The sequence below is a fragment of the Ovis canadensis genome, chromosome X (assembly GCF_042477335.2).
Source record: "Ovis canadensis isolate MfBH-ARS-UI-01 breed Bighorn chromosome X, ARS-UI_OviCan_v2, whole genome shotgun sequence".
Taxonomy (NCBI): Eukaryota; Metazoa; Chordata; class Mammalia; order Artiodactyla; family Bovidae; genus Ovis; species Ovis canadensis.
In genome coordinates this window covers 124,013,300-124,030,404 of record NC_091727.1, presented here as the reverse complement: position 1 = coordinate 124,030,404, position 17,105 = coordinate 124,013,300, and the positions used below count along the sequence as shown (strand labels likewise).

At 39.5% G+C, this 17,105-nt stretch overlaps 1 protein-coding gene across 2 annotated transcripts in view; it reads right to left on the bottom strand.

The window, feature by feature from the left end:
- The window catches only part of LHFPL1 (LHFPL tetraspan subfamily member 1), a 116,791-nt gene that overhangs the window by 52,340 nt on the left and 47,346 nt on the right, over positions 1-17,105 (bottom strand). Inside the window, exon 1 of one of the 2 annotated variants that reach the window (XM_070289659.1) lies at positions 9,793-9,931. The exons of the other annotated variant lie outside the window; for it this stretch is intronic. The gene's annotated coding sequence lies outside the window, so the exon portion shown is untranslated. Of the gene's footprint in view, positions 1-9,792; positions 9,932-17,105 lie in introns of those variants that run through there. 2 annotated transcript variants of the gene reach the window in all.

The following is a 17,105-nucleotide window of genomic DNA, read 5'->3' as shown; positions in this document are numbered from 1 at the left end:
ATGTATAGTTACTGCTGTTTTGCATTTTGTATGGCAGAAACCAACATTGTAAAGCAATTTTTCTCCAATTAAAAATAAATTTTAAAAAGAAAGCTAAGGAACTTGCCCAAATTTACACAGTGACTCAAATGGCAGCACCATCATTTCTCACCTCTCACTTCACCCTCCCCATATTCTTCCTCATCTCCCCAAAATTGTTTTGATGAAAAGCCTCCATGGTTTCCCACCCACAATGGCAAATCTGTTTAAGGATGATGAAAAAAATCAGACGGGAAGGACAGGCAAGGCAGGAGGAAAGCGACTTTCTCTACCCAGCATGTCACCACCAGGACCAGGGCATTAGATGTTTCAAGTTTGTAGTCAGAACTAACCCCATATGTCCACCACGAATGTTTATCATCCTGAGAGCAAGTCCCAGGACAAAAGCCAATAGAAGGGCAGAGAGTATAAGGCAGAGAAAGGGACTAAATCGGTGAGTGGTACCTGGACTATACTAAAATAGGAGGAGGGCTTCTGATATAAGGTAATCACCATCTGTGCCAAGTCAGGCTGTTTAAAAAACTATAAGACTACCAACCACTGTTACCATCATTTCATTTTAAAGATGCCATTTTGAAGCCAAGAGATAGGAAGGTGGAATTACAAAATTCAGTTTAAATTACATATGTTTAGCTTTAGAAAAACTCATTGGCTTTCAGAATTTAAATTAAATACTTTCAACTTCAGGAAAAACTTTCTTCTTATCTCATTTAGAACTAGGATGTCCAACCACACTAGTTAACTTGGGACTAAGGGATGCGGGATTGTCAGGGATGAAACTATTAATAGGAAAGTCCCCAAATGGATGAGTTAGTCATTCTGTCTAGGACTAGAAGTGTGGTGAGCCAGCACAATCCATGGACAGCAGGTTGAGAATCACTGACACAGATAATTTTCTCTTGCTCTCTCTCCAGGACTCAAACAATAAAAATTGTCATATATAGCTTTTATTATGTTGAGGTATGTTCCTTCTATTCCTGCTTTCTGGAGAGTTTTTATCATAAATGGATGTTGAATTTTGTCAAAGGCCTTCTCTGCATCTATTGAGATAATCATATGGTTTTTATTTTTCAATTTGTTAATGTGGTGAATTACATTGATTGATTTGCGGATATTGAAGAATCCTTGCATCCCTGGGATAAAGCCCACTTGGTCATGGTGTATGATCTTTTTAATGTGTTGTTGGATTCTGATTGCTAGAATTTTGTTGAGGATTTTTGCATCTATGTTCATCAGTGATATTGGCCTGTAGTTTTCTTTTTTTGTGACATCTTTGTCAGGTTTTGGTATTAGGGTGATGGTGGCCTCATAGAATGTGTTTGGAAGTTTACCTTCCTCTGCAATTTTCTGGAAGAGTTTGAGGAGGATAGGTGTTAGCTCTTCTCGAAATTTTTGGTAGAATTCAGCTGTGAAGCCGTCTGGACCTGGGCTTTTGTTTGCTGGAAGATTTCTGATTACAGTTTCAATTTCCGTGCTTGTGATGGGTCTGTTAAGGTTTTCTATTTCTTCCTGGTTCAGTTTTGGAAAATTGTACTTTTCTAAGAGTTGGTCCATTTCTTCCACGTTGTCCATTTTATTGGCATACAACTGCTGATAGTAGTCTCTTATGATCCTTTGTATTTCTGTGTTGTCAGTTGTGATCTCTCCATTTTCATTTCTAATTTTATTGATTTGATTTTTCTCTCTTTGCTTCTTGATGAGTCTGGCTAATGGTTTGTCAATTTTATTTATCCTTTCAAAGAACCAGCTTTTGGCTTTGTTGATTTTTGCTATGGTCTCTTTTGTTTCTTTTGCATTTATTTCTGCCCTAATTTTTAAGATTTCTTTCCTTCTACTCACTCTGGGGTTCTCCAACTCTTCCTTTTCTAGTTGCTTTAGTTGTAGAGTTAGGTTGTTTATTTGACTTTTTTCTTGTTTCTTGAGGTATGCCTGTATTGCTATGAACTTTCCTCTTAGCACTGCTTTTATAGTGTCCCACAGGTTTTGGAAAAGCTATATATGACAAACCCACAGCAAACATTATCCTCAATGGTGAAAAATTGAAAGCATTTCCCTTAAAGTCAGGAACAAGACAAGGGTGTCCACTTTCACCGCTACTATTCAACATAGTTCTGGAAGTTTTGGCCACAGCAATCAGAGCAGAAAAAGAAATAAAAGGAATCCAAATTGGAAAAGAAGAAGTAAAACTATCACTGTTTGCAGATGACATGATCCTCTACATGGAAAACCCTAAAGACTCCACCAGAAAATTACTAGAGCTCATCAATGAATATAGTAAAGTTGCAGGATATAAAATCAACACACAGAAATCCCTTGCATTCCTATACACGAATAATGAGAAAGTAGAAAAAGAAATTAAGGAAACAATTCCATTTACCATTGCAACGAAAAGAATAAAATACTTAGGAATATATCTACCTAAAGAAACTAAAGACCTATATATAGAAAACTATAAAACACTGATGAAAGAAATCAAAGAGGACACTAATAGATGGAGAAATATACCATGTTCATGGATCGGAAGAATCAATATAGTGAAAATGAGTATACTACCCAAAGCAATTTACAAATTCAATGCAATCCCTGTCAAGCTACCAGCCACATTTTTCACAGAACTAGAACAAATAATTTCAAGATTTGTATGGAAATACAAAAAGCCTCGAATAGCCAAAGCAATCTTGAGAAAGAAGAATGGAACGGGAGGAATCAACTTGCCTGACTTCAGGCTCTACTACAAAGCCACAGTCATCAAGACAGTATGGTACTGGCACAAAGACAGACATATAGATCAATGGAACAAAATAGAAAGCCCAGAGATAAATCCACACACATATGGACACCTTATCTTTGACAAAGGAGGCAAGAATATACAATGGAGTAAAGACAATCTCTTTAACAAGTGGTGCTGGGAAAACTGGTCAACCACTTGTAAAAGAATGAAACTAGATCACTTTCTAACACCGTACACAAAAATAAACTCAAAATGGATTAAAGATCTAAATGTAAGATCAGAAACTATAAAACTCCTAGAGGAGAATATAGGCAAAACACTCTCAGAAATAAATCACAGCAGGATCCTCTATGATCCACCTCCCAGAATTCTGGAAATAAAAGCAAAAATAAACAAATGGGATCTAATTAAAATTAAAAGCTTCTGCACAACAAAGGAAAATATAAGCAAGGTGAAAAGACAGCCTTCGGAATGGGAGAAAATAATAGCAAATGGAGCAACTGACAAACAACTAATCTCAAAAATATACAACCAACTTATGCAGCTCAACTCCAGAAAAATAAATGACCCAATCAAAAAATGGGCCAAAGAACTAAATAGACATTTCTCCAAAGAAGACATACGGATGGCTAACAAACACATGAAAAGATGCTCAACATCACTCATTATTAGAGAAATGCAAATCAAAACCACAATGAGGTACCACTTCACACCAGTCAGAATGGCTGCGATCCAAAAATCTGCAAGCAATAAATGCTGGAGAGGGTGTGGAGAAAAGGGAACCCTCCTACACTGTTGGTGGGAATGCAAACTAGTACAGCCACTATGGAGAACAGTGTGGAGATTCCTTAAAAAATTGCAAATAGAACTCCCTTATGACCCAGCAATCCCACTTCTGGGCATACACACCGAGGAAACCAGAATTGAAAGAGACACATGTACCCCAATGTTCATCGCAGCACTGTTTATAATAGCCAGGACATGGAAACAACCTAGATGTCCATCAGCAGATGAATGGATAAGAAAGCTGTGGTACATATACACAATGGAGTATTACTCAGCCGTTAAAAAGAATTCATTTGAATCAGTTCTGATGAGATGGATGAAACTGGAGCCAATTATACAGAGTGAAGTAAGCCAGAAAGAAAAACACCAATACAGTATACTAACACATATATATGGAATTTAGGAAGATGGCAATGACGACCCTGTATGCAAGACAGGAAAAAAGACACAGATGGGTATAACGGACTTTTGGTCTCAGAGGGAGAGGGAGAGGGTGGGATGATTTGGGAGAATGGGAATTCTAACATGTATACTGTCATGTGAGAATTGGATCGCCGGTCCGTGTCTGACGTAGGGTGCAGCGTGCTTGGGGCTGGTGCATGGGGATGACCCGGAGAGATGTTGTGGGGAGGGAGGTGGGAGGGGGGGTCATGTTTGGGAACGCATGTAAGAATTAAAGATTTTAAAATTAAAAAAAAAATTTAAAAAAAAATAAATAAATAAATAAATTTTTTTCAGATAAAAAAAAAAAAAAAAAAAACAATAAAAATTGAAAAGTGACCATGGAATTAAATAATGGAGAGATGAAATCTTTATATCCTGAAGGTAAAATCTTTCTGAATCATAGGCTTGACCTCATGCAGTCAAAAAAGGGAGGTCAAAGATCCCATTGCTCAATATTTTCTGAGCACAAAATAAGCCCCAGCCCAGCTTCTCCTATGGCAATGGGCCATGTGGGGTCTGCATGTATACTGTTATACGTTCACACAGAGAAATGCATTCAACCAAATGCTTTGAGTTACTGCACCACCTGTCATGGAGTAACCTCCCTTCATGACAGCCCTCCAAAGCAATCAAGTTCATTCCCAGGAGCTAGCCAAGTCTCTTTTACATTCACATAAATAAAAGTCACACACAATGCTATACTTCACTTTACTTCTCTTGTATATTTCATGTAGCAATCACTTTGTTTCCCAGTCCTGGAAGGCCTCACCACACAGCCATACTGGATTTCAGAAACCAAGAACTCACCCTGGTGCTCCTGCTAAATGGTCCAGTAACCAGGTATTGCTAGGTTGGCTACTGTCCCTCTTTCTTTGTTTATCACATGGTCTCTCCCCCTTGGCTGCTCTATCTCCTCAATGGATCACATGCCTGTTTCTGAAAGTGGCTGTATGAGATGCAGTGAGTGTGGCTAGAAAGTTATAATGACCAGGGTGGAAGCATGAAGACTGTTCTAAATTTATTGTCCTTACTAGAGACTAGTAGTAAGGATACTGTGGTCATTCTAAAATAGACTACAAGATGCAGGAAACACTCCTAAGCCATACATATCAAATGATCATTTACACTGCTTTTAAAGAACTCTAGAGAAAAGAGGACTCAACAGTTTTTTCTCAGTAGCTTGATGACTCTCGCTGTCAATAAATCATTTATGTCTCATTTTAAACCTTTTTCTGATACAGTTCAGTTCAATTTAATTCAGTCACTCAGTCGTGTCTGACTCTTTACAACTCCATGAATCTCAGCACTCCAGGCTTCCCTGTCCATCACCAACTCCCAACTTAAGACCAATTCCTTTGGTCAGGTCCTCAGAGGAAATGGAGGACAGATTGGCCACTGTCATCCAGACAAGAGCCTTTCATCAACACAGATTAACTCAGATTGCTGGTATCTTGTGCTTAGTCGCTCAGTTGTGTCAAACTCTTGTGACCCCGTGGATCATAGCCCACCAGGCTTTGCTGTGCATGGGATTCTCCAGGCAAGAATACTAGAGTGGGTTGCCATGCCCTCCTCCAGGGAATCTTCCCAGCCCAGGGATTGAACCTGTGTCTCTTGCATCTCTTGCATTGGCAGGAGGATTCTTTACCACCTGAACCACAGGGGAAGCCCTGCTGGTACCTTGCCTTTGGACTTTTCCTCCCCGAGATGGGCACTCTACCTCTCCCTGTGGTGTCTCCTTCCCGAGCGTGTAATCATTTGTTCTCAACTTTTCACTCCTGTGTGTCCCTACTTATACGTGAGCACTTACTTAGTATCAGTGAAACTGGAAACATTGCTCTTGTATTTTTCTTGGAGAAAAATAAAGCAAATTCTTCCAACACCTTATCTCCTCCCCAGTCTCCATGGAAAAGGACTCAAAACACTACTGGTTTTGGACTGGTTTGTGAGAAGCAGTTTTGTTGGCACTGTTATTGGCGAGGGAATATGAACGGGCATTTCTCCTCACATCCCCAAACAGTGTGCATAGCCTACTAGCCAACCCTTTAACAAATAGTGGGTTGGCCAAAAAGTTTGTGCAGCTTTTTCCATAACAGCTTACAGAAAAACCTGAAAGAACTTTTTGGCCAGCCCTATTCATCATACTCAGTGTTGAGACTTTAAGAAATAATTAATAAGCATAGGCATATGGTTTCAGTGCATAAATAGAGTCTTACTCCGGTGGCTCAGACAGTAAAGCGTCTGTCTACAATGCAGGAGACCCGGGTTCAAGCCCTGGGTTGGGAAGATCCCCTGGAGAAGAAAATGGCAACCCACTACAGTACTATTGCCTGGAAAATCCCGTGGACAGTGGAGCCTGGTAGGCTACAGTCTATAGGGTCGCAAAGAGTCAGACACAACTGAGCGACTTCACTTCACTTCACTTCCAGAAAAATTTCTTGCTCTTGTATCAAATTGGGTATATAAGCAACATGACCATTCTAGATCTTTCTGCTTCAGTGCGTGCAAAGTCACTTCAGTCATGTCCAACTCTGTGTGACCCTAAGGGCTCTAGCCCGCCAGGCTCCTCTGTCCATGGGATTCTCCAAGCTAGAATACTGGAATAGGTAGCTATTTCCTTTTCCAGGGGATCTTCCCGACCCGAGATGGAACCTTGGTCTCCTGCACTGCAGATGGATTCTTTACCACAAGTGCCACCTGCTTCAGACACAGCCTCAAAAAGAATCTATAACCACTTTCTAAGTATTTCTCACCTGATTTTCTGCCACCTGAGTTCCCCCAGAATTTTCTCCTCTATACATCTCCACAATGGGCATCTCTCCAGATTCTCCTATGCCTGAAATCATCTCATGACTTATCTACCCCCAGAACTGTGTTTGTTTCCCATTCATATCATGGTGACTTGAAGACCTCACTTTTTGTAAGGTTTATTGAGGTATACTTGATATATGAAAATCTGCACATATTCAATGTTATCTATCTTGATGAGTTTGGACACATGCCTACATCTGTAGCACCATCACCACAGCCAAGACACTGAATATATTCATAATCTTCAAAAAGTTCCTTGTAATGAATTTGGGTCAGTTCTAGTGAGGTGGATGAACCTAGAGCCTGTTATACAGGGTGAAGTAAGTCAGAAAGAGAAAAATATCATGTATTAACCTGTGTATATGAAATATAGAAAAACTGTACTGATGAACCTATTTGCAGGGCAGGAGTAGAGATGCAGACCTAGAGAGTGGACTTGTGGACATAGAGGGTAAGGAGAGGGTGGAACAAATTGAGAGAGTAGCACTGAAACATATAAACTACCGTATGTAAAACATATAGCTAATGGGAAGTTGCTGTATAACACAGGGAGCTCAACCCAGTGCTCTGTGACAACCTAGAGGGGTGCTATGGGATGGAGGCAGGAGGGAGTTTGGAGAGGGAGGAGACATGTATACTTATAGCTGATTCATGCTCTGTACAGCAGAAACCAACACAACATTGTAAAGCAATTATCCTCCAAGTAAAACTAAATAAACCAATTGAAAAAACAAGTTCCTTGTATTGTTTTGTGGGTTTGTGTGTGTTAAGAAAACATAACATAAGGTCTATCCTTGCAATGTATTTTTGAAGTGCACAACACCATACCACAAGCACAAAGCTGTACAGAATATCTCTAGAAGTTACTCACCTTGTGTAAATGAAACTTTATGCCTACTGAGAAACACATTCCCCCTTCCTCCAGCCCCTGGCAACCACCATTCTACTCTATGCTTACAAAGACCTCACTTTAGGTCTAAATCTTGTCTTTCAAATCCTCAGCTTTCTTGCTTGTGGATTCTTTCTAAGTCTTCTCCCTCCTCCCATCCTCTTTTAATCTGGGGTAGGAAGACTATCAAAAGTACCTGTGTTGGGTTTGTTTGTTCATTTATTTGCATTTCTCCATCCTGAGGTGAAGATGTTCACCAGGAGGTAAGATCTTGGGAGGCAGGAAGCCAGGGAGTTAGTGCCGAGAGAGGACCAACCAAGTCATCAATAACCCAGAAGGTCAATTCTAAATAATCGCGTTGGCCATGGAGAGACAGGGAAAGCCCATAAAAAGAATCTCCATGTTATATCCTGGGCTATTCCCTTTCTCCTGGGTCTGAGATTAGAAAGGTAGAAATTGGAATGATTTCCCTAAATTTTATATGAGCTTTTCCCTTCTTTGTAAAAATAAAATAAAATACTGCTCATTGAGCTCCCTGTCTTTTGCTTTGGAAAGTGGGGTATCAGAGATCTTCACTTCCAGGTCTTATTTTGCCTGGACCAGTGCCACCACCTTTAGTGTTCAATTGGTCAGCTAGGAGACCTCTCTCACACCCTCCATGGGTTAGGAACTACTCCAACCAGCCTGCTCTGGCAAGACGCAGTTACATTCTATCAACAATGGATTAGCTGGTAAAGCATTTCCCTACAACTTTAAGTTAATATCCCCAGCCCTAGTATGGTTGCCCAGTACTCCTTCTACCCATGACCTCCAGTAATGAATAAAACGCCACCACAGCTGACCTCCTCCATTCAATGAATCTAGCAATGTAGGAAGAAGGTGCACTGAATGCTTCTCCTCCTTCAGCAGACATGAGAGGCAGCCTGGCATGTGAAGAGTGTTTTTCAAATGGGGTCCCCTAATACCTCTGCATCAGAATCACCATCAGTACTTGTCCAAAATGTAGATTACAACCTCCTTTTAGGATTCACTAAATTAGAATATATGGAATTTGCATTTTTCAAAAATCCTCAGTTGATTCTGATGGAAACTAATGATTGAGAAATAGCATCTTCATGGACAAGAGTCCAGATTTTGGAATCCAGATCTGGGATAGGGTCCTGAGGTCTGCCCCTTACAAGTTAGATGAACTTGAAAGGCTCACTTAAAACCTCTGAGTTTGAGTTTCCTCTATAAAATGAAGATGATGGGACACAGAGTTCAAGTGAAGTATCATCTGTGCTGTTATCCTAACACCAGGATAGGTAATTCTCCCATCTACTAGAGAAGACAATATCATCCCATTAAGTAATAGAGAAGACTCAGAGTCACTCAAGAAGGAGAACATTATTCCTCTTCCCTTTCTCCCCTAACCAGTATCTCAGTGACTTCTCCTCACCATGAGACTTCTTTCTGCTTTGTTTCCTACCATGAAACAGAATCATTTGGCCCAGTGTTCCTTTCAAGAATGGATTTATAGCTAAACTATTTCAGGTTTTTCTGGAAATCATCATGCTTTGGCACACAGTAGGAACTCAAATATTTACTGAGCAAATGCAATCTTTTACTTTCAGTCCAACTCACTTCAACATCTGCATTTCAGTTTAACCCCAGCACCCCATTTCAGTACCATAACCCCAATTTTGGCAAGTCTAAGAAGTCAACCCAGCACATCAGCAAACCCGATCCACTTTTATTTTTATAGACAGGTCAGAACAAAATCCTTCCCTCCACTCCCAGAGACACGGACTTCCTCTCCTCAAGTTACCAACTCTCCTGGGGAAACCAACCAGCATTTAACTCTTAGGTCTTCACACCGTGTCAACACGAAACGGGAATCCAGCCCCGATTCCTCTTAGCCTCTGTGCAAACAACAGACTTGAGGAAGTAAAAATGAACCAGTTTGCCTTTGGGAAGAAAACAGCTTCTCTGAGCTGTCAGATGAAAGGGCAGGAAGCCTGAGAAAGTAAGGGGAGAAGGGGGGCTGAGCAAGGGGAGAGCAAACTGTTTCTTATCCAGCTGTTTCCATTGTATTTGGCCCAAGTTGCAAATTTACCTTCTGACCACGAAGGCTGATTGACTTGTTCCCTCTCTTCGGACTCACATCTGAGAAACAACTTCTCCTCACAGCTTGTCAGAGGGGATGGGAATTCCAGCTGCTCTTTGCAGTGATGCCTGAAAAAAACTTGCTTTACCTTTGGGAGAGAGAGGCGGAGTCTAACCTAATGGAAATTAACTCCAAACATGCTGGAGTCTTCAAAGTCAGCCTCAGACATGCAGGCACTTGTAACTCAGTGGGCACAGCATCCCAAACCTCCATCCTCACAGATGCCAAGTCAGCTGTGCGAGAGTATGTGAGAGTGTGTGCATGCATGTGTATGTGTGTGTGTGTGTGTGTGTGTGTGTGTATGAGCGTGTGCAGGCATGTCCACACTTGAACTGCATACCTGTCTCACTTCCTCACCTGCTGCCCAAATGCCTGCCGAGGAATAGAGGTTCTCCCTAACTTCCCAAACCCTAAATAATCTCACCATGTATATTACATAGCAGATTTACATGGCTGGAAATGACTCAGTAGACACATGCCTGAAGGGAGTAGGACAGAATAGACTGTTTTCCCCAAACTGATTTCCACTATATGACAGGGAAGGTGCTCCAACAGGGCCATCCATGACTCCAAGGTGTCGCAAGTTTACCTTGAAAAAGTAAAAATCACATATTGAAAAGGCTAAATAATACTTCTTTAAAAAATGACACTACTATCAAAAAATAATAGCAGCACTACCAAAAGTCAGTGTTTAATATCCCAAAGCACCAATAACTGTTTTTATGTTTGAGAGAAGAGTTGAGAAGTCTGGAGATTCATGAAGCTTTGCCTGACACTCTGCTCCAAGCTGATGTCATTTCTCCCACCTCTAATGTCCCTGGCACTTTATATTTATTTCAGGAAATTTATTACCTTCTACCTTGTATCAACTTTTTGCATATATGTCTCCTTTCACCTCTGAGTTGCCTTGTGAACAGGGAACTTGGCTGAACAAGATGAGTGAGAAGAAGGAATGGTAACTAGCTAAACTTACTAGAGCATACTGTTGTGTTGTTGTGTGTTAGTTGCCCAGTTGTGTCTGACTCTTTGCAATCCCATAGACTGCAGCCCGCCAGGCTCCTCTGTCCATGGAATTTTCCAGGCAAGAATATTGGAGTGGGTAGCCATTCACTTCTCCAGGGGATCCTCTTGAACCAGGGATCAAACTGGGGTTTCCTGCATTGAAGGTGGGTTCTTTACCATCTGAGCTACCAGGGAAGCCCTAATAGAGCATACTAGACTGACCCAAAGAAACTTTCCATCCATAATGGCCCACTTACCTTCTCAGAATGCTATGGAGGTTATCAGTCCTGTTATAATTCAGAATATGAGAGCAAATGAACTAGTAGTTTGGCACATTCATTGTAGCCTGAGTATTTAATGAAGTTGTTGAAATTTTTCCCACCAGCATTCCTGTCTTTCATCAGTGATATAGCCTTATATTCATGAATGTATGCATTTGTCTATCTTGCTACTTTCCACCAGCACTTTCTAACCATTTTTTTCCTGCTCCAGCACACTGATAAACCACATTCCCATCTGTAATAATGGCTTACTAAGGGAGTTTCTGGGGGAGGAAGAGGTGACCCCATAGATTGAATGTCAAACTTTCAGTAGTATGAACTCCCAAGATAAGTTTTATAATCTTCCTGTTCATGCCCTCTCGAGAACTACTGCTTCAGATATGGGACTATATAAAGAGAAATGCTGACCCTTTCCCATTAAAATTAAGTCAATATTAACAGACACTGTGTGTGAGATATGGCTGAAAATTTTGACATCAGAAAGATAGTGATTCCATGCTATGCATTGATAATGACTGCCTTTTGCTTAGTGGCTACATCTGACATTTGGGTAACATCACTATCTGCAATTCTAAGAAGAGCTAATTTTTACTTACCTTTTTTTTAATCCTCTTTTTCCTGTGCCTCCAGTTCCTTTAAGTGGAATACCATGGAAACTTAAATGTATGCTAAATAATAATCAAATTTATTGAGTAAAGTTTTGTTTCCTGGTCTTAATTTAAAAATTGATAGTGATAGTGACCTTGGGAAAAAAAAAATTGCTGGCATCTTGCAGCTCTTGGTAAATTTACATCTGAAAAGCCCTGCTTCCATAATATCATATGGGAAGGACTGAGAAGGGAACACATCTTATTAGTCATTTAAGGGACAGGGTAATATATAATATTTTAATAATACTAAAATGGGTATTGGTCAGGGACCTGGGGAATACCTACATCCTGCCTTTGATCAGCATGAAACAAGAGATCCTGCAAAGATAAAATATGGTGACAGGTGATTCACCCCCATTCTTAGTTTGCAAAACACTGCTCTGTACAATAGAATTTCCCAAGCAGAATCAACACTCCCACAACATTTGCAGTCTAGACAAGGGGTCAGCAAGCTGGAGCCTGTGCCATGCACCAAATTCAATAGGCTGCCTGTTTTTGTAGTTTTATTGGCACACAGACATAACTTATTCATTTATGTATCATCTATGGCTGTTTTCATGTTACAGCTGAAGAGTTGAGTAGTTGTGACAAAGATTTCATGGTCCACAAAGCCTAAAATATTTATACTCTGGCTATTAAAAAAAAAATCTGACTACTGGTTTAGATCCATACCAGTAGATTATAGCAGAGATATTATGTTAATTGTTATAAGAAAGGTGTTGATAAAAAAGGGAGGGAAAGTGAAATAAAGAGAAGATGTATAGAACAGTCTTTTGGACTCTGTGGGAGAGGGTGGGATGATTTGGGAGAATGGCATTGAAACATGTATAATATCATATAAGAAATGAATCGCCAGTCTAGGTTCAATGCAGGATACAGGATGCTTTGGGCTGGTGCACTGGGATGACCCAGAGGGATCGTACGGGGAGGGAGGTGGGAGGGGGGTTCAGGATGGGGAACATGTGTACATCCGTGGTGGATTCATGTTGATGTATGGCAAAACCAATACAATATTGTAAAGTAATTAACATCCAATTAAAATAAATACATTTAAATTAAAAAAAAGAATGCACTATAGATTAGAATAAACCAAATATTTGCTAAATCTACAAAAATGTATTTCTCTGTTAAATGACTATTTTTTGAACCTGCATTTAGGTACTTCTTCAATATGCTTTAAGTCTTTAACTGACAATTTTATAGACATATGTCACATACCATGAGGTTCACCCTTTAAAAGTATAAAATATGGTTTTCTTTTTTTTTTTCCAAAGAAAATGTGGTATGTTTATTTTTTTAATTTAAATTTATTTATTTTAATTGGAGGCTAATTACTTTATAATATTGTATTGGTTTTGCCATACATCAACATGATTTTCTTAGTATATTCACAAAGTTGTACACTCCATCACTGCAATATAATTCCAAAACATTTTAACCACCCCAAAACCAAGCTAGCATATAACTTAAATTATTTTTCCTCTTTTGTCAGAGCTGCTTTTTCTTTAGGGGCTACTTTTTAAAAAAAATTAAATAAACTTTCTTCTTACTCTGGTTCTATGCTCTGTTCTAGTCTTACTGGAAGGGATCATTTATTTCCAGAGTCCCATTGCCTTTGAACCTGGGAGAATTTACATTATGTGCATACAAATTTAAAACCACATAGACCCTATGACCTGTCACTCATGCAGGTTGGAGTGACCTTGCTTATACTATATTTTCAGTTCTAGACTGAAAACCTAGAAATGAAATTTATATTTCTTTTTTTTCACATTACCAAGAGATTAAAATTTTATTGAAGTATAGTTTATGTACAGTGTTATATTAGGTTCTGCTGCTGCTACTGCTAAGTCGCGTCAGTCGTGTCCAACTCTGTGTGATCCCATAGACAGAAGCCCAAAAGGCTCCTCTGTCCCTGGGATTCTCCAGGCAAGAACACTGGAGTGGGTTGCCATTTCCTTCTCCAATGCATGAAAGTGAAAAGTCAAAGTGAAGTCTCTCAGTCATGTCCGACTCTTAGCGACCCCATGGACTGCAGCCCACCAGGCTCCTCCATCCATGGGGTTCTCCAGGCAAGAGTACTGGAGTGGGTTGCCATTGCCTTCTCCATATATTAGGTTCAGGTGTACAATATATTGATTTGACACTTAAATCTAATACAAAATGATCACAAGTCTTGCAAACATTTATCATCATACGAAGTTATTATAGTATTATTTATATATTTCTTATATTGTATATTACCTACCCTTGTACACTTAATTCTCTTCACCTATTTCATCCAACACTTGCCCCTTCTCCCACCCCCCTAGCAACCACCAGCTTGTTCTCTATGAGTATGTTTCTGTTTTGCTTTGTATATTTATTTGATTTATTTTTTAGATTCATCATATAAGTGAAATCATATAGTATTAGTCTTTCTCTATCTGACTTATTTCACTTAGCATAACACTGTTTAGATCTGTTCAAGATGTCCCAAATGGCAAGCTTTCATTTTTTTAAACGGCTGAGTAATATTCCATTGTATATAGATACGTACACCTTCTTTATCCATTCAGCTATTAATGGAGTTTTCACAGTGTGGATGAAACTTACATTTCTTTTTTGTATAAAAATGAGAACTAACAACTTTTCATTGAGTTTTCTTATTACCCTCAGACGATGACCTTATTTGTGTTAACCAGCGATGTGTTGGGCAGGTAAATACTTAATTTAATAACTGGTTTTGGGTGTCATGGGAGCAAGAGAGCCCTGATTGGTGACAGTTGCTGATCTCCATGGTGTAAATACTCCCACCATGGCCAATTTCAAGCTACCAACTTGAAGTCAATGAAAGTGGAGTTGGAAAGATACATACACAGTCTACTCTCACGAGCTGGTACAATCAAATTCCTACACATTACTGGAACTCAGATTCAGGGAATTACTTCAGTCTTGGTTTGTGTAGATTTATAAGTTGTATACAATATTAACCAAAATACAATAGCTACCATAGTTGTTTATGTCTTGCACACAGACGTCTCCCCACTCTCAACACACTATTCAGCCAACACTGAAACATATCAAAAAATTTTACTGCACCAACTTAGAGTCTTTAGAGTGCAATGAGTGTATTATTAAGAAGTAAACCAAAGATAACTTGTTTATGGATACTACTGACTGCTTTAACAACTTCTGAGAGAGAATCTTTATTATATTTATAATAATTTTTTAAAAAACAGATTGCAATCCTTTTTCAAAAACAATATACAATGTTTTTATTCCATCTCGTGCAGTATAAATTAAACTAAATTATATTATATTAACTGCTATGAGTATCTTTCTGTAAGCATGTTTATATGGAAAGTAACTTTTAAAAAGGAAAAAATATGGAAAAAGTTTGTCAGCAAACAAAATTCTTAAAAAGTCCTATGTATTAGGTGGGGAGATCCATCACTCATGCTGTTGTTTCCCTCTTGGAGAAAGGCTACCTGACAATTACTTCTTAATCACTAATGTGTGCCAGACTCTGTGTTAGGTGCTGGAAACACAAGTGTTAAAGATAGACAAGTTCCCTTGTGAAGTTTACATTCGACTCAAAGAGATGCAAAAGATTAAACAAGCAAACAAACATAATAATGGATAGTGATGAATACTGAGTAATTTAAAAATAGTGATACTGATAGAGTAATGAGGTTGAGGAAGACCTACTTTATTTTTGTTTTTTAACTTTTTATTTTCTTTTGGAGTATAGCTGACTAACAATGTTGTGATAGTTTCAAGTGGAAAAAACATGATAATAATAAACAGTGATGAATACTAATTTTAAAAATAGTTATACTGAAAGAGTAATGAGGTTGAGGGAGATCTACTTTTTTAAAAAACTTTTTGTATTGGAGAATAGCTGATGAACAATATTGTGATAGTTTCAGGTGGACAGCAAAGGGACTCAACCATTGGGAGAAAATATATGCAAATGATGTGACTGACAAGTGATTAATCTCGAAAGTCTACAAACAGCTCATGAGGCTTGACATCACCAAAGCAAACAAACCAATCAAAAAATGGACAGAAGACCTAAATAGACATTTTTCTGTAGAAAACATATAGATAACCAAGAGACACATGAAAAGGTGCTCAGCAACCCTAAGTATTAGAGAGATGCAAATCAAAACTACAATAAGATATCACCTCACACAGGTCCAAATGGCCATCATCAAAAAATCTACAAAGAATAAATGAGGGAGACCTACTTTTTTAAAAATAAATGTATTTATTTTAATTGGAGGTTAATTACTTTACATTATTGTATTGGTTTTGCCATACATCAACATGAATCCGCCACGGGTGTACACGTGTTCCCCATCCTGAAGCCCCCTCCCGCCTCCCTCCCTGTACCATCCCTCTGGGTCGTCTCAGTGCACCAGCCCCAAGCATCCTGTATCCTGCATCGAACCTAGACTGGTGATTCATTTCATATATGAGATTATACATGTTTCAGTGCTATTCTCCCAAATCATCCCACCCTCTTCCTCTCCCACAGAGTCCAATAGACTGTTCTATACATCTGTGTCTCTTTTGCTGTCTCGCATACAGGATTATCGTTACCATCTTTCTAAAGTCCATATATATGTGTTAGTATACTGTATTGGTGTTTTTCTTTCTGGCTTACTTCACTCTGTATCATAGGAGACCTACTTTAAATAGAGGAATCATGGAAAGCTTCTCTCATGTGGCTTGGAGTGTACAAGCTTAAGAATGAGAAGAGAAGAGGTGGAAGAAATTGAGTGCGGATTGTAAATGGAAAGGCTCTGTGGAAGGATCTTGGCATACTAAGGAACAGAAAGGCCAATGGCACTGGAACACAGTGAACCCAGCAGGAATGGTACCAGGGAAGGGTGGAGAGGTAAGCAGAGGGCAGCTGCTGCAAGGATTTATGTGAAAGTGTTAATCGCTCAATTGTGTCTGACTCTTTGCGATCCCGTGAACTGTAGCCCACCAGGCTCCTCTGTCCATGGAATTCTCCAGGCAAGAATAATGGAATGGGTTGTCATTTCCTACCCCAGGGGATCTTCCTGACTCAGGGATCAAACTCAGGTCTCCTACATTGCAGGCAGTTTCTTTACCATCTGAGCCACCAGGGAAGCCTAAAGTGAAAGTGAAAGTTGCTCAGTCATGTCTGACTCTTTGTGACCCCATGGACTGTGGAATTCTACAGGCCAGAATAATGGAGTGGGTAGCCATTCCCTTCTCCAGGGGATCTTTCCAACCCAGGGATCAAACCCAGGTCTCCTGCATCACAAGCGCATTCTTTACCAGCTGAGCCACCAGAGAAGCCCACTAGGTTTCT